Source organism: Castor canadensis, chromosome X, assembly GCF_047511655.1.
Source record: "Castor canadensis chromosome X, mCasCan1.hap1v2, whole genome shotgun sequence".
Lineage (NCBI taxonomy): Eukaryota > Metazoa > Chordata > Mammalia > Rodentia > Castoridae > Castor > Castor canadensis.
The window spans coordinates 51,442,096-51,468,754 of NC_133405.1; the positions used below are offsets into that span (position 1 = coordinate 51,442,096).

Below are 26,659 nucleotides of genomic sequence, written 5' to 3' on the forward strand. Positions count from 1 at the left end.
TCTAATGTCCACATATGAGGGAGAACATACGATTTTTGGTCTTTTGAGCCAGGCTAACCTCACTCAGAATGATGTTCTCCAATTCCATCCATTTACCAGCGAAATTCTTATTCTTGATTCCTGACATCTTCCTTCTTCCATGAGGAAGGGCATCCATGACCAACACAATTCTACCTTTTCTTTATCTTCACTCCTTCTTGTTAGACTGAAGAGAAGCATGGAAGGATAGGTGGTAGGCAGCTCAACTTCAGCACTCTGGAAAGAGTGCCTGAGGAGGGGGTACGAGAGCCAGAACCCACTGCTAGGCACAGGCTTAGGATAGTGATAAGGAACCCAGAGAAAGATCAAAGCTGGGAAAAGGATCAAAGATGAGTAAAGCCCTTTCCCCTAGCCGGGGCCCCTGCATCCAGCTATCTCCCTAGAAACTGCGAGGACGTTCGTCCACAGCTGTGCTGACATGATATATTGTAACCTTGAAAAGCTAACTGCCAAGTCTGCTTCTGTACTCTCTGCTTGCTTGCTGCTGCTTTCCTCTAGATATAAAAACCCCAACCACACTGAGCTCAGGATCCACGCCATGTTGCAGATAGTCAGGTGCTGGCCCATTAGCGTAATAAACTTCCTTTCCTCCAACCACCTGCATTTGGAGTCTTATTCTCGCTGGTCAGTCATACTTTCTGTAACGTTTTCTGCAACATTTTGGAGGCCCCAGGGAGATCAGACCGCTGAGCCCCATTGGGCAGCGGGTCCCCGCTCCCTGGCCCTGTAGCCTGAGGAGGTTGCTGGAATCTGGAAGTGCGCACCCCAGCTGTGATTCAAGGGTCTCCTTCCAGGCGACTGAAAGAGGCTGCAGAGACAAGGACCAGGCCCTGGAATTGGTGGAGAGAAACGGAGACCTGCACCAGACGTCTGGACCAGGTAGGAGCCCCGGGGTAGTCAGTGTAGGAGCTGGAGCAGATTGATCCTCGAAGGAGACCAGCTGATCCCTGATGTGATTCCAGGGTGACGCATCCCCTTCCTCTGGGACCGATGTGATTCTGTTCAACTGGGTTTAGTGATCAGTGTAATTCTGGTCAACTGGGTTTAGAGTAAGCCAGGATTTGAGGGGAACTAAATAGGGACTAATTGTTTTAAACTCTGAGTGAATGGTGTGTGACTGTGCAGCTTGACTCACTTGCATTTTAAGCTGGAATCTGTGGCTCCATGGCTGGGTACCCTTAAGGTCCCCTGAAGGCTATGGAGCCTGAGTGGGCTCATCCTGTGATTTCACAGTGAGTGACATACAGTCTATGGTGAGATTGGGTTACTGCCTGATCATAAGTCACCCTGTTGGGCTGATCCCACTACAGCTAAGTCACACCTGACTTCATGGTCTGGAGTTACGACCAGGTGAGCATCTGTGTGGCCTCACTGAGAGGCACCCCCCTCCTTTGTCTGTCTTGTGACATCGTCAATTATTAGGCACATATAAAATGGACATCCTGAAGGAGGACTGAGGCTCAGCACTAACTGAGCTTTTACAAAAATTAACACATGAAAGATGGACTTGCACTGATACATAAGATCTGGTCTGACTTAAAGAAAAGGAATATTGCAGAAGGGTTATGAATATCAAGAAAGGGTAAAAACAAAAAGAGCAACTTTGACTGTTGCTGGTAAAAAACAACTGTTCCAAAAGGTTGGTGCAGTAAGCTTGGTCTGTTATTCAGACAGTCATGAGATGCTTATGTTTCCCTTACTAATGGCTGGTCAGATTATACATCCATCTAATGGTGTACTCACAGTGTATGTGTATATGTAAATATCTTCCAAATAGTACTTAAAATGCTGCTATAAAGTTAATATGATACTCAAGGTAAAAAAACGGTATTTATTTTAAAGGTCTCTGTTATAAACTGCTTGGGCTTTTTACACATAAATATGTGAACATCTTGAGAACAGTTCTTATTATAGAGTCAATGTAAAAATTATTGCTCTGTTCTGCTGCTACTTTTTAAGAAAACAGGTTTCAAACATATTTCAATCAGGTCTCACTAGGATGCAGGCATTCAGGGATTAACACTCCACCTCAGACCAGAGGAAAAAAAGAAAAGGGGGGGGGTGGCCACAGCCTGAAACAGGAATATTAAAATATTGATAATTAAAGAAATGACCTTTGCATGTTTCATTCTGCCATAAATACAATCTGAAATTAAATTCTCTCTTATAATACAGGGGTCTATTAATAAATGGGCCCCTCTGGGTCAAAGTGCCTAATGGTGCTCCAGACTATGCTTGCTAACTTTAGAGAAGGCTTTCTGGTGACTATGGGGTTAAAATGAAACCAGCCAAGCTTCAGAGATTCTGTGAACTGTAATGGCCCACCTTTAATGCAGGATGGCCAGCAGAGGGCACCCTAGACTTGGCTATTATCCCCTGCATCAGGAACATAATCACTGGGGATCCAGGTCATCCTGACCAGTTCCCCTACATAGACATATGACAGACATTTACAGCTCATCCTCCTTGGCTTAAAAAAATGGTTTAAAGACAGTTTCAATATTCTGATGACAAGGGCTACAAATACTGAGACTCTTAAAAAGAAAAGGCTCCTCCTCCAGTGCTCCAGACACTCCTCAGCACGGAGAAACGGAGACAAGTTGCCCAAGCAGTCCTACATTTGTTTGAGGCTCATCCCACCCCCCACCACCAATGGGAGAAATGTTGTATAAGCCTATGCCCAGAAGGCTTTTCCAGAAGCTAAACCTGCATGGGACCCAAATAAAACAGACTGCCTTAAAGGGGCCAGAGGTGCCCTTTAAGGTTCTGGGAGTATGGGCTAAAGACAGTCCTCTGGGGATTGCCATCAACATTCCTCCAGTGGTAATAGAGATAAAGCCAGGAGTCACTCCAATAAAAATGAGACAATACCCAATCCCAATGAGGACACAAAAAGAGATATCTCATCACCTCCAGGGACTTTAAACTATGGAATCCTGAGACCTTGTCAACCTGCCTGGAACACTCCCTTGCTTGCCAGTTCAGAAGCTGGGCACCAATGATTACTGCCCAGTGCAGGATCTCTGGGCAGATGATCAAACAGCAGTGACTCTGCACCTGGTGGTTCCTAACCCATACACCTTGCTGGCCCTGATACCAGCAAAGGCTACTGGGTTCTCGTGCTTTGACTCAAAAGATACATTCTTCTGCGTCCAGTTGGCACCTGTGAGCCAACCCATCTTTGCTTTCCAATGGGAGGACTCCCCAGTCAGGGGGGCAACAATAGTTAACCTGCACCCGTCTCCCACAGGGTTTCAAGAACTCCCCAACTGTCTTTGGAACTGCTCTGGCATCAGATTTACGAGCATACCCAGCAGAGAAAGCCAGCTACACACTCTTACAATATGTGGACTCCAACGATCCTCTCAAACTGATCCTGAGGAGGGGACCTTCAGCCTTGCCCTATTCACAAACCAAAAGTTGACTAGTCTATGAATGGCAGAAGCTTGAGGAGTCAACTGGCAGACAGTGGACTGTTGTTTCTCATGGGCAATGTTCTATGGTGATGTTTGAGTTCTGCCATCCCTTGCCTATCTCTCTTTTGGTATTGTAACCTTGTCTTGGTCAGTAGCAATAATAGTAACTGCCCCAGCAGGACAGAGCCTAAATCAAGAGGCTCTTTCTGACACTCTTTCTCTCTTATTAACAGGATGTGGTATTATTTTTGGTTGTTTCTATCCTGGGTTCCCTTTTCAAATGGTAATGCCTCATGCCAACTTTCCAAAGTAACCTGGGTGATACATATTTACCAGAAGAGGAGGAGGAACCCTTCCATTCCTGTGAGGAGATTCTAGACAAGGTCTTCTCTTCCCGGCATGACGTAATGGACACCACTATTCCTAACGCTGACCTGGAATTCTTCACTGATGGAAGTTGGAACCTACAAGAAGGAGAATACCAGACTGGGTATGCAATGACCACCATCAAGCAAGATGTAGAACATGGACAGCTGCCAGACCACTGGTCAGCTCAGAATTATGTGCCCTTACCCAGGCCCTCACTATAGCAGATGGGAGGAGAGCCAATATCTACACTGACTCACGTTATGCCTTTGCCACTTTACATATCCATGGGGCCATTTACAAAGAGAGAGGCCTACTGATGTCTGGAGGTAAAAAAGTAAAAAACAGCCAGCAAATCTTACAACTGTTAAAGGCAGTCTGGAAGCCCCAAGCCATTGCAGTCATCCACTGTCCAGCCCATACCAACCGGCCAGATAAGATCAGCCAGGGAAATGGACTGGCGGATAGGACAGCAAAAGAAGCAGCCCTCTTAAAAGAAGTCCAAAAGGAAGATGCTACTTCAGCCAAAGTATGGTTTGCCCTCCCTGTCCTCCTAGACCAGCCAGAGTACAGCTCATAAGACAAAAAAAAACAGGCCCATAAAACAGGGGGCTAAAGAAAACTCAGAAGGCTGGTTCATCACCCCAGAAGGTAGGATCGTAATACCAGAAAAGGCAGCTGTAGGTCTGCTAAGGCTGGCATACGACATCACCCATTTGGGCAAAACCTCCCTACAGGGACTATTACAAAAATATCTGGTCATTCCTTGATTGGCGACTCTAACTCAGTTGGCCAACAAGGCTTGCTTACTCTGCGCCCAACACAACCCAGGACAGGGGCCCAAGCCCCCGCTACTCATCCAGAAGAGGGGAGTCTACCCATTCCAACACCTGGAAATGGACTTCACTGAGATCCAGCCAAGCAAAACTTATTGGTACCTTCTGGTAGTGGTCTGTATTTTTACAAGCTAGGTAGAAGCATATCCCACCTGCACGAAAAAAAGCTACAGAGGTGTCAAGAACACTAGCCAAGAAAATCATTCCCCGGTTCAGGGTACCGAGCAGCATCGGGTCAGACAATAGGCCTGCTTTTGTCAGTCAGGTGATCAAAGGAATATCTCGTGCAGTTGGCCTGACCTGGGACTTACATACCCGGTATCACCCCCAGTCATCAGGCTGAATGGAGAGGATAAACAGAACTATTAAAACAGCATTGGCAAAACAATGTCAAGAAACAGGACTGCCCTGGTCATATGTATTGCCCTTGGCCCTGTTCAAGATCAGATGCACAGCCAGAAAATGCAGAAATGAGGCCTCTCCTTTTGAAGTCCTATATGGACGGTTGCCACCACTAATACCTGAGTAGGCTGGAGACCTTCAAGAGTATGGACAGATCAGCCTCCACAGGTTCCTAAGAGGTTTAGTATATGCCTCTAGGTAGATTGCTTGACACCTAGGACACACAGAGCCAGCCTCCATGACCCTCGAGCCTTTATACCTGGGGGACTGGGTTTGGGTCAAAACCCCAGTTAGAGGGAGTCTAGACCCCTAATGGGAGGGACCTTACCAAGTCATTCTAACCACTCCTTCAGCCCTTAAGGTTGCAAGACTAAAGCCATGGATCCATCAGACACACGCCAAGCCAGCAGAGGATCCAAGCCAGGAGTGGAGATCTTGAGCCAACCTGAACCAGCCAATGAAACTGACCTTGACCTTAGGAAGCTCTGATGAGGCGTCAGACAGACTTACTGATCCTATTGACAACTGTGATCATAATGACTGACTCAGAAGTGAGGCCTTTAGGCCCTTCTGGGATCTTCCATAGGCTAGTATGGGAGGTCAGACTCTCGGAAGGACAAGAAGGAACATTTTTTTAAATTTTTTATTTTTTTATTATTCATATGTGCATACAAGGCTTGGGTCATTTCTCCCCCCTGCCCCCACCCCCTCCCTTACCACCCACTCCGCCCCTTCCCTCTCCCCCCAACCCCCTCAATACCCAGCAGAAACTATTTTGCCCTTATTTCTAATTTTGTTGTAGAGAGAGTATAAGCCATAATAGGAAGGAACAAGGGTTTTTGCTGGTTGAGATAAGGATAGCTATACAGGGCATTGACTCACATTGATTTCCTGTGCGTGTGTGTTACCTTCTAGGTTAATTCTTTTTGATCTAACCTTTTCTCTAGTTCCTGGTCCCCTTCTCCTATTGGCCTCAGTTGCTTTTAAGGTATCTGCTTTAGTTTCTCTGGGAACAACATTAATTAATCGCACCACTTGTGCTTTCTTGGGCCCTTGTGTTGTTTCCTTTAGGTACTGCCTAGGCTCAGAGGTCAGAGCAATAGCTCACTTAGGGCCCACCACCCTGATCTGCTCTGGCCAATTCAAAGATCGCTTATCCAATGTGTATGGCCGAATACCATGGACCTGGAATGACTATGGGGGGCCCCTCATAGTCATTGATTTTGCCTCCTTGGGGGCTTGGGAGGGGGCCTCCACCAAAGGCCAGTGTGTCAGTATTCAGAGGCTATCCTCAACTACAACACAGAGGAGTGAGCCAGGAAACAAAGTGAAGAAAAAGGAGACCTTTTCCAGTTAACAATAGATAAATCCCAACAGTGGGGAGCTAGGGTCTTTGGACTGGCATGGTTCCTCAAACGTAATTGGGAAAGTCGAGTGGTCTTAAAGACCTTTAGACTTGAGATTGAAGAAACAAATCACTCTCTCCCAGTCAATAAAGCCAACTTTCTGGACCCCTGGGAGCAGGGGCAGATCCTCCCTCCCTCCTTGGTTGGGACTAATTGGCCCCCGTTATACCCTGATACCCCTCTCATTAAGATGATGGCCCTAGCAAACAGCAGCCATCAACTAATACAGCAAACAGACCCAGAACTAGGTAAAGACTGTTGGATTTGTCTGAGAGCCAGTCAAGTGTCATATGCCGGGGTGGGCCTAACTAACATATCAGAAATACATAAGCTAGGCCTAAACAACTCTACTCAGCATGACAATACCTGCCTCATGGGCCCAGCTGTCCAAATAATTGGAGAAACTAAATGCTTTAACAAAAAAAGCCTACACTAATTTGGTTAAAGGAGCCAAAGTGCCCAACAGAACTTACTTTGCCTGCCAGAGCAGGATCCATACTTGTTATCCAGTGGGACGCTGTGCCTTAGTTTTCCTAGTCCCAGACGTAGACATACTTCCTGGGACTGAAGTTGCTCAGTACCTGAACCAGCAGACTGAAGGTCGGACCAGCTTCCGACAGGATCCTATCCTTCTCCCGGTACTTCTGGGAGTCGCCCTGACAGAAGCAATGGCTACAGGGGCTACTGCCATTGGTCTCCAACAAGTCCAGCATAGCCAGCTATCTAAACAAATCCATGAGGATTGAGAATTAGTACAACAGAACATTGTCACCCTGCAAAATCAGTTAGACTCACTGGCAGCTGTGGTCTTGCAAAACTGCCGGGGGCTAGACCTCATTACTGAGGAAAAGGGGGAATTTGTACATTTCTAGGGGGAAAATGTTGCTTCTATGCAAACCAGTTGGGGATAATGAGAGAAAATGCTTGCCAGTTACTAAAAACTCAAGGCAAGAAACCAGGAAACATTTTGGAGTATGGGGTGAAGGAACTGGGCCCCATGGGTAGCCCCCTTGACAGGCTTACTTACCATGCTTCTCTTACTACTGCTCCTAGGGCCTTTTGTGATAAACCTCCTCACCAGGTTCATTCGCAACCAGATGGACGCTGTTAAATTACAGTTAGTGAGACAGTACCAAAGATTACCTCTAGATGACTTCCCAGAAATGGTCATAAGAGATTATGATGGATAAGAGGAGGGAATGATAGGGAAACCCAGAGAAAGATCAAAGCTGTGAAAAGGATCAAAGATGAGTAAAGCTCTTCCCCTTAGCCGAGGTCCCTGCATCCAGCTATCTCCCTAGAAACTGCAGAGGGCCTTCGTCCACAGCTGTGCTGACATGATATATTGTAACCTTGAAAAGCTAAATGCCACGTCTGCTTCTGTACTCCCTGCTTGCTTGCTGCTGCTTTCCTCTAGATATAAAAACCCCAACCACACTGAGCTCGGGGCCAGCACCATTTTGGAGATATCCAGGTGCTGGCCCGCTATCATAATGAACTTCCTTTCCTCCAACCACCTGGATTTGAGTCTTATTCTAGCTGGTCAGTCATACTTCTGTAACGTTTTCTGCAACAATAGTTGCAGAAGCTGGTGGGAAAGTACCAGGAAGGTCACTGGGTGAGAACATTTTCTTGTGGGTCACCAAGGAATGCTGTTGCTTGCAACTAAGGAAGATAAGTTATGGTTAGGTCATTCATCTGCTCAACTGTCCTTGGTGGCCACTCAGAGATAAAGATTAATAACTGTCCCTTTGTCAGTCTTTGGGGTGGGGTGAGGAGTTTTTAGTAAGCCAGCTGAGAGGGGGAGAGGGTCTGATCCTAACATGTCTGCCCCTTACTGTTTATCCTAATTCTTCTCTATTGTGGATATCACTTGCCTGATTGGTGAGTTAGAAAGAGAAACAGAGGTTGCATAACCAGAGCCTCTCCATCCAAAACCCTTTATAATAACCTGTGCTTAGAGAACATATGTTCTCTGATTCTCAGGAGTGGTTCTTACAATGAACCCACAACTTTCCTCCCTTTTTCTTGTCTCTGTGGCTCCCCTAGTATTCCCATGGTCTTGTTCCAAAACAAACATATGAAAAAATGTGCAGCATCACTAAACTTCAGTGAAATGCAAATCAAAATCAAAATGAGTTATCACCTCACACCTATTATGATGGCTATTATCAAGAAACAGAGATAATAACTTTGAACAAGGATATGGAGAAAACAGAACCCTTATACACTTGGTGGGAATGTAGATTGCTTCACACATTATGCAAAAATGTATTGTAGTGCCTCAAAAACTTAAAAATAGAGTTATCCTATGACCCAACAATCCAATTCCTCTTTTTGGTATATACTCAAGAAATATGACATCACTATGTCAACAAAATATCTGCACTCCCATATCTATTACAGCACCATACACAATAACCAAGATACAGAAACAACCCTAAGTGTCTATTGACAGAAGAATGAATGGAGTAATTGTGGTATGTGTACAATCAAATACTATTTAGCCTTGAAGGACATGATATCATTTGTGATAACATTGCTAAGTGTAAAAAGTCAGACCCAGAAAGACAAATAACGCATGACTTCACTTACGTGGACTCTACAATAGTCAAAATCAGAAGCAGGTTGGAGAGAGGATGTTGCCAGCGATGGGAGAAGGGGGAAATGGTGAAGTGTTGATTAAAGAGTAGGAAATTGCAGCTATCCAAGATGAATTAGCCTAGAAATATAATGTATAATGGCTAGTTAATAATATAATATGCATTGAAAATTTGGTCAGAGTAGATTTCAAGTGCTCTCACAAAAAATGGTATCTGTATAAGGGGATAAACATGTTATATCACGTCAGTGTAGTTATATATTTATATAGTGTCAGTTATATATATGTAAGTTGCTATAGGTATACATGTGCAATATTTTTTATTTTACAAATATACATTCCCTTGTTATAATCATGAAAATGTTTAAAGTAATTTTAAGATGAAATTTGGGTCAACAAAAAGATATGCACATGTTTTTATTTTTGCAATATGTACAGACCATATTCCTCATGGGGGAAAAAGTAGATTAAAAAATAACTGCCTAGGACTAGGCTGTAGCTCAGCGGTAGAGCACTTGACTATAATACATGAGTGCCTGGATTCGATCCCTAACACCACCAAAAAAAATAATTGTTTAGATATAATAGATGCATGTACATATATGTGTGTATGCATGTGTCTGTTACTATGGCTGAAACACAAAGACATTGTATGAACCTTAGCTTTTAGGTCTCAAATTCTATCACCCCATACATGCACATGTAGGATTAGTTCCCTCTACATCTCAGAGAGTAGTTGGGCCTCCTGTCTTTGAGCTTAGAAATCTCAAAAAGTGGTGGATACAGAGGGATTGCTGGCATTGAGTGGGAAAGTCCAGAAGATCTGGCTCATACCATCAAGTCATGTCTCTATCTCACTCCCACCATTCTTTTTGAATCCCCACCTGAGAATTCTATGGCTGTAATTATGTGTGGTTTTGGCTTTGTGTTCTTAAACATAAAAACTACTATTTTTAAGTGAGAAAGTGAATGTTATTCCTTAGAGTAATTCACGAAACATCTTGGAGAGTATGTTGCCAATTCTTCTTGGAAAATTCGTATGTATATTTAAAGACCAAACATAAGCTTCATTTGATGTTGACTCCAATCTATATTTTGTTCATTGACTATTCCCTTTACCTTATCTGTTCCCTCATAGCATTAGCTGATATGTCTGCACTGTAAACCTGATCCCTCCCAGAAACCATTCCATAAAGACATCAAGTCCCTACCCTTTTAAGGGCTGACCACCCTTTCTCACCACCCTGTCTCTATCATTCCCTCTCCAGAATGCTATGGAAACAGCTGCCCAGACCAGTTTTCCTGAATCATGGTCTGAGATCAAAGGCAAGCTGTTGCATAGCAACAGAGGCTTAGAGCCAAATATAGCCCCTGAAAGAAAGAGTGGTCCCAGGTAATGCTGTTGTCATTAGAAAAATGGATAAAAATCATACCTCCAAAACATCCTCAAAAGCAGCCTATCTTCTCTTTTTACCAAGGCCCCCATCCCATGCACCCAGACTTGTGTGCCTAGCACTCTGTGCTCTGGACAAATGGTACTATTGGTTAGTTCCTCCATTTTCCATGCAGCTCAGGGTCTCATTAACAGGAAGGGGCTATATTTTCAAAGCCATGTTTTCCACACATACAGACTGTCATTCCATCTTCAGACCCATCCCTAGGGGATATAACCTTCCCTCCCTAGGGAGGTTATATCAATTCTTTTTTTGAGTTTTGTAAATAAACTGTATCTCCCAGACGATGAGAACCAAGTCTGCCTTGCTTCAAAAAGCGGCTGGCAGTAGTTCTTGATGAAAACACAGAGTTCTAGTTCCAGCTTATAAAAGCATGAAAAAGTGCTTTAAGTGCCCAAGTCAGTAGCTCATTTAGCCAGAGTTGATGGTCCAGGTCTTCATTTATCAATGTGTGGTTCTTGCTTTAAAAGACGCCAGCTGTTCACCTAGCTGACCCTCCTCCTCACCTGGAGGAGGTTATTCTGTTCCGTGTTAAAGGGGTGTTAAAAGTAGTCCTGAATACCTGTGCCCTTCAAAGGAGTCAACCCTCCCCTATGACTCTACTGACCTGCCCACGTGAAGGCCACAATGTTGCTGTCATCGCTCACAATATCAGGAAGCAGTTTTCAACAAATACAGACAAGAAGTGTCATCCTCTCACAGGGATTCCAGATGGATCTCAGGAGGGGAAATGTGCCACCATTATTATTGGTCATCACATTCAGAACTGAATAATCTGGTTTAAAGGCACAATTTTCACTTCTCCTCACAGGGCTTCCCCTCCCATACCTAATTCCCAGAAAGTGCACACCCTCAGAGCCTCAGATAGAACACATTGTAGTCCACAGAAAATGATTCCAGAAGTGAACTAGAGGCAGCTTCTAGCGCCCACACTGGGTCTGCCATCTCCAGATAATAGTGTCATGTTAAGGGTAATGCATTGCCAGGCATGGTGATACATACCTGTAATCCCAGCTACTTGGGAGGCTGAGGCAGGAAGATCACTACAGTCTGAGCAAATTAGCAAGACCCTGTCTCAAGATAAAAATTAAAAAGGGTTATGGATGTAGCTCAATTGCAGAGCACTTGCTTAGCATGAGCAAGGTCCTGGAATCAATCCCCAGTACAGTACAATATACAGCATCATCAATAATTTGCTATCTAGTTGCTTGATTCATGAAATTTGGTGGCAGGAACAAATATCATCTGCTAAATTCCATTTAATAAACTATTTTGTATCCTTCTGATTTCCCTTTGTACTCTTAAAATTCTAGATACTATAGAGAAACAAGAGCTGTCAACCTGCAAGTTTAGTGACCACCTGACAGCAATCTTCTAATGGGGCAGGTCTGGGGAAAATAAATAATCAAATTGCCAATAAAAGCAAAAGCTGGTAATACCTGATGGTGGTGAAATGAAGGAGAAACAGGCTTTTACATGCATTATAAGTGCCAAACCAGCATATCTATTTTTGAGGCCCAGATTATTAGTATTTAGTAACATGAATGGTCTTAGATACAGAAGTCCTTTTTCTACCAACAAAGGAATATCAGCTGAGGACTTAGAAAGGGTCCTTGAGGTGATTCTGGTCTTCATCTAGGTGAAAGAACCCTAGCTCAGGGTTCAGGTCAAAAAGTCACATGAGTTCCCTTGTCAGAGGAGGAAAGGAAACTAATATCTATGGAGCACTTTATTTAAAGGGACCAGCTCACTTTTTGTGACCTAATGACAAAAAAGGACTGAATTTAACCCTCATAAGGACACTGCTAGTGAGTTATTGCTATGCTGTCTTCATTGATAACATGTGGCTACAGAGCACACACTCCAGAGCACCAAACTGAATGGCAAAGTGTTTGCTCACCAAGCCCAAGGCCAGAGAGTCTAACAGGGAAACAAGATGCCAGCCTGAGCACTTTCAGTTGCTGCTGGCAGATCAATAGCAAATGTGCCAGGACACATCATTCTGTGAGAGTTCATCTCTGTTCTCCCTGTGTTTACCTCCCTCCATTTCTAGCAAGGAGACAGGCTTTCCCTTCCCTTTCCCCTGGCCTTACAGGAGGTTTAAGGCAGCGCTGGAAGCAGAAGCTGTCTGAAGTCAGTATTTCATCCATTCTTTATGAAAACCCAAACTTACTGTAAATATTGGGCTGCTTGTACTTAGTAAAGAGGGTAGAGTCTCTGAGGACACAGAAAGGGGAAAGGAAAGCATACTTCTTCCAGACTGGTATAAGGTTATATGTTTACAGGTCCTTCCAATTTTGGGAAACTGAGCACTACTACATGTAAACACTTGGGTAGGCTCCTGGGTGATCCATCTAATGTAGTCATCCTGCCATGAGGCAGATTTTCTGTTTGGTTGAAAGGATACATGGAGCAAGATCATGGATCCTGAGGTCACCAAGCCAGCTAGAACAATGATCAGCTTAGCCCTGAGCAGTATGGACACATGAGTGATGGTGGCAGGGGTCTCCACAGGCTGAATCTGATGGATAAGTTCCTATAAATGGGACTGAAAAAGAGCATGATATTAAACATCTGTCTAATGAACTTTAAAATCTCTTTACCAATGTGTACCAACAAAATGCAAGATAAGAGCAGCTGGTTTTTGAAATGTGTGCAAATAATGAGGTTTTACAATGTTATTAATATTTGTTCATGTGATATACTTACGATGGAAAGTTAGATCATTTCCCTATCTTATTTCCCTTATTATAAATGTAGTGTTTCACATGTGCATTTCTAAATGCAAAGATAATGGTCCCATACAATGCATCATAATATGTTCTGGAATAATTCTAGTGTTTGAAAAGAAAACCTAATTCATGAATTTATGTTTATGCCACATCCTGTTTATAATGGAAAATGTAGACCAAGAGAAATACATACACTTTTGGAGGAGGACAAATTGGTACAATCTCTTTGCAGAACCATTTAGCAATATCTTATGGAAGAGGAAAACAAGGTACTTGTCATTCCACTGCATTTTTAAGTCTGGACTGCATAGAGTCTTAGATGTATGTGCAAGCATCATCATAGTAGCATGGCTACAAATGTTAAAAACAACCCCAAATCACTTATTATATAGATTCATAGATCTCAGAAGCACGATTTTCAAAGAATGAAAAATTGCAAAAGGGCACTATGGCTGGCTAATTAAAACTGCCATATCACATATATTTGTTGCTAAAAGCAGGCAATAATGTATTTGTATTATTCTCACAACTTTGAAAGGAAGACTTATTATTCATAGCAAACGGGATAAAATTAAACTCACTGATGCAAAATGAATTTTTCAGAGTTATTAGTAAGCAGAATAGTAATTCTGACACTAACCCTCCCCAACCCACCCCAAGGTGATGACCTTTTACTACTTCAAAACTTGTAGTTTTACATCTCTCTTATTAAAGAAGCTGATGGTGCAGATGAAATCCCAACTTAAGGTTCTGTAGGAGGAAATCAATGTGAGCCAATGCCCTGTATAGCTATCCTTATCTCAACCAGCAAAACCCCTTGTTCCTTCCTATTATTGCTTATACTCTCTCTACAACAAAATTAGAGATAAGGGCAAAATAGTTTCTGCTGGGTATTGAGGGGGGGGGAGCGGGAGGGGGTGGAGTGGGTGGTAAGGGAGGGGGTGGGGGCAGGGGGGAGAAATGAACCAAGCCTTGTATGCACATATGAATAATAAAAGAAAAATGAAAAAAAAAAGGTTCTGTAGGAGGTAAGTGAATACAATATCAGGGTCAAGGTCTTGTGAGTATCACCTCATTTTCATCTATACATTCTCTTTATTTGGAGGCTCAATGAGAAACTGCTTTTTCCATATCAACCTAGAATATTAAAAAAGGACATAAAATGACAAGAAATTAAAGGAAATGGTTTAACCATCTTCTATCTCTAATCTCTCAGCAAGTATTCTGCAAATACAGGAAAGGCCTCAACGTTTCGTTCATGACATAAGTGTAAGTACATGCTACTTCTTACTGGTATATTTGCAGGGAGTCTCTATGACAGTTACATTGTTTTGTTTAGGTAACTGTCATCAACTCTGTTGGTGAGAGGAGGAAGTTGACAAGGATGGACATTTGCTGTAGTCCTACTATGTTGTCATCTACTCAGTACAGGATTTCAATTTACCCCTCAAAACAATTTCGTAAGGAATTCCCTTGTTACAGATGAGAAAGGGCAGGCTAACAGAGGCTGAGAAAGTATTACAGCACCAAAATGATGTAAATGGCAGGAATGGGGTTCTAATCTTTAATCACCATATCTTTCTTATACATTATCACCTAGGGTAATATTGCCCCCCAAAGGGGCTGAAAGTTAGTTTTTAAGTAAAGATGGTTGGTAGATATTGGATATTACAATGTTTTCAGCACTACAAAGGACCACTGTACATAAACACTTAACATTTCATCTGTTATTAAAATTTCACAGTCTTGGAAAAAAGAATATGTAAGGAAGGAGATGTATAAAAGTCCTCCACAGCAGTGTCAACGCTAAAAGTTTGGGAAGCACTGTATACACCCAGTGATCTCTTATGTAGATGATGGATCAGCTCACTCAAGAAGCCCTCTTAGTGATGACAATGATGATGATGATACTGGTTAAAATAAAATTCTCCCCCCTTGGGGCAAAATACCTAGGTGTAGTCACCATGTAAATTGGTTGCACTTTAAGGTGAAAGACAGTTACTCAATGAAAACAATAGATATTTAATCTGGGACATTTGAATTGGAGAGTAGGAAATTAATGTTGCTAGAACTAATGAAACCAATACATATTCTAATTTGTATTCCCTTTAATCTCAACATTTACTCAAGTAACATTAAATGCATAGTTCAGATGAGGTTATAAGAACTTAGGAAAAGTTAAGTAAATCAGGGAAATCACTTAATTAAGGCCTACTCAGTAGTAAAAACTAGAATTTCACTAAATCATTCTATCCAGAAGCTACCAGGAATTCGTATGCTCTAATCTCCCTGGGTGCTCACAAATAATGCTGCCAGAGGTATGGTTTAATTTATTTACATTATGAGCTTTATTACTCTTAAATTGTGATGTTGAAAATTTTAAAACATGGTATAGCAAATTGAATCATCCAATCTTGTCTGAGGAGACTAGAATATATACTTTGAAATTATGAAACTGCAATTATTATAATACATGAAGCACTCTTAGTAACCAATATGGAGAAACAGACTAATGACCTTCTGGTAGACAGACTCTAATCACTGGCAGACCAGTGATCTTTGCTTCCTGGTATACACTCACTTGTGTAATCTGTCCCATTGTGTGTGGGCTGTAAATAATGAATAGCTTCTAACCAGTATCTAGAGGACTATCATAGATGCAGAGCTCTAGGAGGGCAGAATGGTTTTGAAGGACAGACCCAGGGAGTTCTCCTGGGCTCATTCTCCCTGCATTCCATTTCTGCTCTATGGCAGTCCCAACTGTAGCAGGCCTGGGTACAGCATAGGTCACCACTCCATAGGGTAAGGACTTTAAGCCTTGGAAGTTTCCATATGGTACTAATTAATTCTACAGGAATGCAGAATACAAATGTTCTGGTGCATTAATTCCTCCTTCTAGATTTTAAAAGATGGATTTTAAAAGCCTGAGAGCCCAGTGAGAAACCTTGAATTAGAGCCACCACAGAAACTTCCCACTACAGCAATGCTTAGTAGAGACACAGATTTTGGCCATCACTAAGACACTGCAGAACTGTAGACCTCTTGGTGTGCGGCACCAGCCTAAGAGAACTGCAGGTAGAAGATTCCATTTCATGAGAGCTGCTGCATAGACTGAGCAGGGCTGCCTGACACTTTGGGGGCCTAGCCTCAACCTCAGTGTGCTCACAAGATGGGACAAGGAATAAAGAAAGATTATTCTTCAACTTTAAGACTTAATGTTGTTTACCCTGTGATGTTTTGGATTTACGTGGGACCATTTACTCCTCTTTTTTTTGCTTAAATATCCCCTTCGAAATGGGAATGTGTATCCTATGCCAGCACCATTGTTGTATTTTGGAAGTAGATAACTTACTTTAATAGTCATATCAAACAAGGGAATTTACCTCAGGATGATTGTTGCCATGAGTATTATCCAGATATGATTTAGCTGAGACTTAGAATTTGGATATTTAAATATGTGCTGGAAAGAGTTAAGAAGCCATTGGAATGGAATGAATGTATTTTTTCATGAGAAAATAACATAGATTGGGGTGGGGGGGCTAGTGGCGGAATGCTGTATCTTGAATGTGACATGATAAGGCTCCCAGTGTGCTGTGAAATGAATGCTTGTTCTCCACCCCCCAAAATCTGTATGTGGAAACTCTAATCCTCAGTATGTGGAACTAGGGACTTTGGGAGGTCATTAAATCATGAAGGTAGAGCCCTCATGGTGGGATTAGTCCCCTTATAAGAAGACATGAGAGAACTTGCTTCCTCTCCATGCACACACCAAGGAAAGGCCACAAGAGGACATATCAGGAAAAGGACCCTCACCAGAACCCAATCATGTTGGCATCTTAATCTCAGACTTTGAGCCTCCAGAGCTTGATGTCTAAACAATGCACTCTATGGTAACTTGTTATTGTAGCCCAAACTAAGACATGGTATAAGGCTATCAGAAGTATATAAACCATATGTGAGGTACTTTTGCCAAAAACCTGAATGGAATCATCTCTAATTACCAATTTACAGGAAAAAGAAGGACCAGAGGAACATAAACAAGACAATAGAGGTGCAATGAAAAAAAACAGACAATCTAAATCCCACAGGGCAAAAGTTCAGTACATTAAGCAAATAAATTTGAAAGTAAAAAAAAAATGAAATAACCTCCATATTAAAAGAAAGTTAAATTTTCAGAGACAGTTAAGTTAATGAAAAAATTTAGACAAAATTATAACCATAACGCATTATTACCACCACTACAACAAGAAAATAAAAATATCAAGCGTTGGTGAGGATGTGGAAGCTTCAAAACTCACACACTGCTGTAGGAAAATAAATTAGGACAGCAACTTTGAAAAACTGCTTGGAAATGTCTACTGAGCTGAAATAACGTGTACCCTATGATGTGGGAAGGTCACTCTTAAATCTGAGGCAGGTATGTGCCTAAAAGACATGAAAATTAGTGTCTGTCCAAGCATATGTATAAGACATTCATAACACCATTATTCATAAGGGGTCAAAAAATGAAATAAGCCCAAATCCCCACAGCAGATATACTTATGAAATATCCATTCCATATATTATCCACCAATCACAATGAATGATTAACAACTATAGACAACAATAAATGTAAATCTTGCATGCTATGTATTAATAATTAAAGGGAGTTAGGCAGAAGAGAATAATACATGATGTATGATTTCAGGAATTTTTTTTCTAATCTCCCCATAAAGTTTTAGGCTTAATAAGAAAATTAACACCTCATTTCCTTTTATTTTAAAGTACTTAGTGTCTTTTTTATATTATCTGTTGGTTACCCTCAGGAAAGCATGCATCCTAAGCCTATAAAAAGTGATTTACTATACGTAAAGGTAAGGCTAATATTTTGTCTAATGAATGATTCAAGAGTGAAAGACAGGAGATATACTTAAGCCACAGTGCCATCCCTAACTCACTCACTCTAAGTGACCTTGGATAAGTCACCATAGCTCATCTTACCTATCACTGGGGGCCAGACCAGCCCTGCCTCCCAACCAAAAATATCAAGTGTACAGAATAAGATGGTTTCCACATAAAAACACTATGAGTTCCTAGAACGGAAAAAATGCATCACAGAATTTCAAGCAGTTATCTTTTTTCTCTTGAGACAGGATCTCACTATGTAGTCCAGGCTGGCCTCAAATTCACAATCCTCCTGCTTCAATCACCATTGAATTATTGGTGTGCATCACCATGCCCAGCCTAAGGAATGAGCTTAATAGTAAGTTGTCTATTGCATAGTAACTATGACTGTTGCAAACATTTTTTGTAATTATTAATTTTTTTTCTGAAATAAATACCAATTAGCACGATGAGGAATGACTCTAGAAGCATAGATTCCACCCAAAGGGCTGGTCCCTTAGCCACCATTAGCTGCCAGAATTCAGCAATTGTCCATTTCTTCTTCCAAACTATACTGGTTTCTTCCAAAACGGGTTCTGAGAACAGACTAAGGACAAGCCCAAGTTATACCGTATGAAAACTGTTTCAGTTTCACAATGTTTATTTTAGCATAGTTTCACTCATAGAAGAGAAAAATATTTTCTTATTTTTTAGATTTTAAGTGGTAAATGGTCCTAAACATGATTATTTTGAAATGTCTATGCATTAGATGTTGGGATTAGAAAGCTTAATCATCTTACAATTGAATCTTATTCACTAAGCAAATTATTGCATTATATTTTATATTGACAGGTAAAATTCATATATATTAAGGGAACACTGTAATACTTTGATAAATGTTTTCATTGTAGAATGAAAAATAACATGCAAATTATTTTTAAAATCACTAATATTTACTATAACCCCTGCTAGAAGATGTAACTATCCAGAGAATGCCTCAAAAGCACATGGAGCAACTGATACTGGAACACCTGGCTCTGAGGTATTAGGAAAGTGAAAGAACCTCTCTGTACCTATATTTCCTCTTCTGTAAAGTGGGGAAACATTTGTGCTTAACTCATGGGTTGCTATTTTGAGAATTCTTTGTGTTAATACTTGAAGAATGTAAAGAATTCTAAGTGCACAGTAAATGATCACTATCATTAGTTGTATAAATGTAAGTTGAGATTTTTTACATTTTGATAGTTTTATAGTTTGTAACTGTCTTAAAGAATAATAGTCTTACAACTGAGTCATCTTCCTCAACTGACACATTTCATTAAATCACCAATTTTCACTATAACTACTGTTAGATATCTAATCTAACTATCCTGAGGATATCAAAAGCACTTGGAACAACTAATATAAGAAAACAGCATCACCAGGTCTATGTGGCTGAACAAGTCCAGGGGTCCTTGATCTATCCCTTCCCCATACCCTCCATGTACAGCTACTGCAAGTCCTGCCTGCCTTACCTCCATATGACTCTGTCAGGAGCACCCCTCCCTCTGCACCTAGCTACAGCACTGCTCCTACTCCCCCTCTGCCCTCCTCTGACCTTTGGTAATAGCATCCTGATGGTTGTCCCTGCACACTCTCTAGTCACTCTCCAGTCTATTCTCCACTCATTAGCCAGTCACATTCTGACAATAAGAATCAGGTCATGTCACGCCCACATTCTAATCCTCCATACTCAGAATACAATGCAAATGTCTTACACACCCCAAATTCTGGAATCTGTCTGACTTTTCCACCTCATCTCCCACCGGTCTGTACATTGTCTGCCAGGCTCCAGTCACTGGGTTTTTCTTCTGCTCCTGGATCAAATGGTGTCCACACAGCACAGGGACACTGACAAAATGGTCAATCCATGCCCAACTTCTTGTCATTCAGATTCAAGAACACCACTTCCTGAGAAATAGTTTTGCTGACAAGCCCATCTAAAATTATTTCTGTCCTCTGATTTTCTACTCTAATTCTTTTTTTTTTTTGGGCAGGGCCTCACACTTGCTAGGCAGGTGCACTACCACTTGAGCCCCTCTGCCAGCCCTTTTCTGTGTTGGGTATTTTCGAGATAGGGTCTCTTGAACTGTTTGCCTGGACTGGCCTCGAACCATGATCCTCCTGATCTCTGCCTCTTGAGTAGCTAGATTATAGGCTCGAGCCATGGGCACCCAGCTTCTATTCTAATTATTTATTGTCTTCAAAACACAAGTCCCCATATAAAATCTCCCTGGCAATTGGTTTCTTTGCCTGCTTATTGACAATTTTCCCAAACTACAATGACAGCTTCAGGGTCCCTGTCTGTCTTGTTCTCTAAGATGTTTCCCAGTACCTAGACCAGTATTTTGTATATAAATCACTGAACAAAAGTTACTTAATTTGATACACCAGAGAAGGCACAGATATGTAAAGGTGAGTAACAAGAACAACCAGCAATAAAATTAAACACTAAAGATGTTTCAAGACATAATGGAAATGTGGACTTATCCCTGCTTAATGTTACATTTCCAAATATTCTCTTTGCAATCAGGCCATTATGTTAATAAAAGAGGTGACATTGACATAATGAAGGAGGCAAAGTGAGAATAGGGAACTGTAATTTGTTGAGGTCCTAGCAGATGACGCATACTCCAGGTTTTTATTTTCAACACTTGTTTTCTTCAAGTCCTCAAATGGATACTCTGAGGTCGGCATCATTACCTCCTTTCTACAGGTGAGAATATGGTCAGGCTCGGAGAGTAAAGTACATGGTCAAGGAATTCTAGGGAGTTATCAAATGGTTAGTGAGGTCAACTTCCACTGGCCATTGCTGAGATAGTTTCAGCATAAATCGTTCTCTCTCTGTCTCTGTCTCTCTCTCTCTCTCTCTTCCCATTTTATGTGTATATACATATACATATAAACACACATATAAATATATATACATACATGGTAGTCCTTTGGTTAAAATATCAATCTCTGAGTCATGCTGATATAAGTAAATACATGAATAATTACATTTATAAATAAGACAGAAAGAAAAGCTCTACTCTACATTCAATTACTGATTAATAATTATGAAAGGCTTATTAGAATTTGAGAAGAGACACTGGAAAACTATCATACAAATAAGCAATTTAGACAAGAAACAAAAACATCTGCTCATTCTGCACCAAAAGTCACTATGGCAACCGTGCTAGTCAAGAAAAGCTAGGAAAACCAGCAAACACTTTCATTTGTTTCACAATGTGTGCTAGGAACTAAATCAGATTGAAATAGCCATAGTAATTAACCGTAAGTATTGCTCACTATATATGTTCCATGCAGCCTCAGCAATACACATATACTTATGTACATACATATATATTCACAGCAAAAGTGTTTCCAAGTTGTTGTACCATTTTTCATTGCCACCAGGAAGGTATGAGAGTTTCATCTTCCGCAACCTTGCCAGTGCTTGATATGGTCAGCCCTTTTAACTTTACCCATTCTCATGAGGATGTGGTGGCATCTTGTAGTTTAACTCTCTTTCTCTCACCATCCCCAGCCCAGGAATTCAATGAAATGGATTGCTGGAGGGGTGTTAATAAAGAAAAATTCCACATTTCAACAGATTTAGTTTTGATCACATATAAACTTGGAAGCTAATAATCTATTTTACTGGTAGGTTTTTTTTCTGGACATGATATGTAGATTTATCACGGGGGCATTTTTCCCCCTAACTTCAGTACATTTCCCATGATTTTTAAAGACAAATGTGTTTTAATCATCAAGCAACTTTTTCATCCTAGAGTAAGCAGCCTGAGTGACATCTCAAACTAAATGATTAGTGAACAGATACTGTTAAACTTTTGTTTAGCAATAGGCTCAGTGAAAAATACAGAAATAAAATTTAAAATACTAAAAAGCCTCAGGAAATATGAAATATTTAGGAATAACTCACCCACACACATACAAGGCCTATAAAATATATACTACAAAACATTGCTAAGAGAAATTAAAGAAGACCAAAAACATAGAGACACATACTGCCTTCATAGTTTGGAAGACTCAGTATTGTTATGGTGTGTACTCTTCAGACTGACCAATATATTCAGTGCAATCTCAATAATAATAATAATACATATTTTCAAAAGAAACTGTCATACGCATTCTAAAATTCATGTGCAAATACAAAGGACCTAGACTATGAAAACAACTTTGTAAAAGAACAAAATTGGAAGACAGAAATCTGATTTCAAGTCTCCTTATACAGTACAGCAATCAAGACAGTATACTATTGGTATCAAGGTAGAAAAGTAGATCAAAGTAACAGAATAAACAATCCAGAAATTGACCCACAAATATGGAAAAACTGATTTTTATCAAAGATTCAAACCAATTCAATGAGGAAAGCATAGTGTTATCCACACATTGTGCCAGAACAAATGGATATCCATATGCACAAATATAAATGTAATCCATATGTTGCACCATATACAAGAGTCAACTGAAACTTCTAAAACAAAACACAGGAGAAATTCCTTGTGATCTTCAGTTAAGTGAACATTTCCTAGATGAAATACCAAAACCACAATCCATAAGTGAATGAATTAATAAATTGGAGTACCTCAAAGTTTAAAACTTCAGGTGTTACAAATACACCGTTGAGAAAAATGAAGACAAGTCCCTTACTGGGAGAAATATTTGAAAATCATATATCTGATTTTTAAAAACTTGCATTCAAAATACAGAGAAGTCTCACAAAACTCAGTAAAAAGAAATAATGCCATTCAATACGTAAACAAGCAAACTATTTGAATAGCTACTCCACTTGAGAAGATAGACAAATATCAACTAAGCACATGAAAAGATGCTCAACATTACTAATGATTATTTCCCTAAATGTGGGCTTGTCACACCCTCTCAGTACCTTAATTCACAAATTTGCAATGGAGGCTCATCTTATGGAATTAGGGTCAAATACTGAAAACAGTGTGAAAATTATATATTCTGTAAATTTCTCTTTGATATCCTTTCAAAAATGAACTGATGACATGTCCATAAATTTCTCCCAATGCATAAATTCAGACTACAATCTGAGTCAAAATGATAACAAAGTCCTACCAAGCCTTCAAGGATAAGAAAATTTCTTTTTAATCCAATGTAACAGTCCACAGATAAAGAGAACATTCATCAAAACCATAATGCTTTGGATATTCGTTTCTGCTTCATAAGCACCCCAAAACAATATTTTCTCTGTTTGTTCTGTGCGTTGACTGTGCTCATCTAGATGGGAGTTCTTTGCTCCATTATGCTGTCACCAGTAGTCATCTGGAAGTTCGAAGAAAGCCACTCACATAGATGACAAATGGTGCTACCATCTGTGAAAGCATAGCTGTGAATGCCAATCGTGGAGCACTTTGGTTTTTCTCCAAATACATTAGAGCTTGACCAAGGAGCACCTTTGTTCTTTGTTCACAAAGCCCTGCATGTATATATTTGTCAGTTTAAATTTAACCTAGTTAAAATTAGGATAATTTTAATTTTAAAATTAGGATGATTTTTAATGTATAAAGTGGCATGCAGTATCATTTTGTTTATCTGAAATCAAAACCCAACTGAGTGTGGGCTGGGAATGTGGCTTATGGATAGAGTGCTTGCCTGGCATGTATGAAGCCCTGGGTTTTATCCCCAGCACCAAATAGTGTGCTGGTATCTGGTACTTCTATTTGTAATATCTGCCCACTCTAAGGAATGAGCCTGTAAATCTGTGAATTTAATGACTATCTGAGATGCCATGTCTGGGGAAAAAGAACAGATTGTTAGTAAAGACAAAAGCTAATATTAACTAGTGTTGAGGGAATGAAAGGGCACCATGTACTTGCATACACTGTTTGTTCCAAATGGACTTATCCACTCTCAGAGGCCCATATTATTAGGACTTAATAACACAAGAGGCCTTTGAAATAGAAGTCTGATTCCTGTCAACAACAAAGTTTCAGCTGAGGGGGCTGGGGATATAGCTCAGTGATATGGAGCTTGCCTAGCACACGTAAGGCTCTTGCTTCTATCCCTAGCACCACAAAAAAAGTTTCAGCTGAGGGTTGAGAAAGAGAGCATCAAGGAGATTCTGATCTGCATTTGGTAGAAGGAATCTAGCTGAGGAATCAGGTAAAGGAGCAACATGAGTTCCCTGCATTGAGGAAGAAAGGTAGCTAATATTTACAGGGGAGTTGTTTATCTAGGTCCAGCTCCAGATTACTCATATTATTGACTGGATAGAATGCTCCTGGCAACTCAACTAGTGAGGTATTGCTATGCTTTCTTCATAGATGTGTTTGACTACAAAGCACTTGCTCTGAACTACAAAGCTGGATTGCAAAGAGGTTGTTCACCAGAAAGAAAAGTTGCCAGCCTGCGCACCTGGAATAGCTTGTGACAGATCTGCAGCAAATGTGTCAGTTCACATCCTGCTTGTGACAGCTAATCTCTGGTCTCCCTGTGTATATCCTAAGTGGATTTCCAGCAGGGAGCCAAGCTGGTGCCCCTTCTCTTGCATCAAGGAAGGTTTATGGCAGAGCTGGAAGCGAAGCTGTCTGATGCCAGTATTTCTCCCATCCTTTATGAAAATTTAAATTTGAGGGGAGTATTGGGATACTTGTACATTGTGGGTAGGGGAGAGCCTCTAATTCCAGAGAGAAGGGAGATAAAGGGATACTTCTCCTAGACAGGAATGGGGGGAGGTCTATAGGTCCATCTGGGAGTAGAGACCTGAGCACTACTCCACATCAACCCTTGGAGTAGCTCTGTGGATAGTCCCTTATGACTGGGCATTTAGTCAAGATTTAGATTTTTCTGTTTGGATTGAGGGGTGGTTAAATCAGGGTCAAGAGGCCTGAAGTCACGGAGCCAGCTGGAGAAATGGTCAGATCAACCCTAAGTACTGAATGGATGAGTAACAGCAGGAGGGGCTTTTCCAGGCTGTTTGGTAGGTAATTTCCTACAAGTGGGACTGCTTTGTCAAAGAACATGAATATTCAGCATTTTAATGCTTACTATTTATTTTTTATTGTTTATTCATTTATTTATATGTGCATACATTGTTTGGGCTGTCTATCCCCTTGTCCCCTGCTTCCTCCCTCTCCCCCCAACCCCCTCGCTTCCAGGCAGAACCTGTTCTGCCCTCTTCTCCAATTTTGTTGAAGAGAAGAAATAAGCGATAGTAAGACATAGCGGTTTTGCTAGTTTGAGATAAAGATAGCTATACAGAGAGATTCCTAGCATTGCTTTCGTGCACATGTGTATTACAACCCAAATTGGTTTATCTCTACCAGACCTCTTCACTACTTCCTGGTCACCTTCCCATAGTGGCCTCTGTCAGTTTAAGATGACTTTATTCACTCCTCTACAGTGGGCACATCCAACATTTTCAAGTTTTGGGCTTCCTACCTTTCCCTATTCCTCCTGTATGTGTTCTCCCCTTAGCGTGTGACCCATGTTCAATAATATTACTGCATTTATTTTAGGTCTCAAGTCCACATATGAGGGATAACAAATGATATTTGGCCTTCTGAGCCTGGCTAACTTCGCTTAAGATGATGTTCAGCAGTTCCATCCATTTACTTGCAAATGACAAAAGTTCATTCTTCTTTGTGGCTGAGTAAAATTCATTGTGTATAGATACGTTTTCTTAATCCATTCGTTGGTAGTGGGGCATCTTGACTGTTTCCATAACCTAGCTGTTGTGAATAGTGCTGCAATAAACAAGGGTATGCAGGTGCTTTTGTAATAACCTGAGTCACATTCCTTTGGGTATATCCCTAGGAGTGGTATTGCTGGATCATATGGCAGATCTATGTTTAGTTTTTTAAGAAGCCTCCATATTGTTTTCCAAAGTGGTTGTACTAGCTTACATTCCCACCAGCAGTGTATGAGGGTTCCTTTTTCCCTGCATCCTTGCCAACATTTGTTGTTGGTGGTATTTTTGATATAGCTATTCTAACAGGAGTGAGGTGGAATCTTAGTGTGGTTTTGATTTTAATGTTTACTATTTAGTTGAACTTAAAAATCTCTTTGATAATGTGTTCCATATAACTACAAAGTGAGAGCCCCTGTTTTTCCATATACATATAAACAGAAGTTTTCATGATTTTTAAATATTTATTAATCTGATATCCTATTGTTGGCATACTAAGTTTCATTTTATTTTTTCCCTGTTGTATTCATCTATAAATGGTGTATTTCACATGTGCATGTTAAATGATCAACTAGTAGTCCTACTTTATGCCTCCAACTATGTCCTGAAATAATTCTGGAGTCTGACAATAAAACCTGATCATGGAGTTTGTACTTACATTGTATCCTGTTTCAATTGAAAACGTGGAGTCATGAGAAATCCATACACTGCTGGGAGAGGACATTGGTGCAGCTTCTTTGTGGACACACTTGGCAGCATCTGTGAGAGAGTAAAGTGACATCGCCAGCTGCTGCTATCTTAGATACGCAACTTAGAGAATCTCAGGCATGTGTGTGAGAATGGT

General features: G+C 40.8%; 1 long non-coding RNA gene across 4 annotated transcripts; it reads right to left on the reverse strand.

Annotated features, from left to right (window-relative positions):
* On the reverse strand, positions 1-26,659 carry LOC141419606 (uncharacterized). 4 transcript variants are annotated; one of them, XR_012444242.1, is made up of 6 exons: positions 26,474-26,659; positions 11,129-13,069; positions 9,061-9,187; positions 7,493-7,569; positions 6,939-7,188; positions 1-3,919 (listed from the first exon to the last, which is right to left on the reverse strand). It is a non-coding gene; the product is annotated as an uncharacterized lncRNA (long non-coding RNA). The 4 variants fall into 4 exon arrangements; XR_012444240.1 differs by having other exon boundaries at positions 6,939-9,187; positions 11,129-11,466; positions 12,929-13,069; XR_012444241.1 differs by having other exon boundaries at positions 7,493-9,187.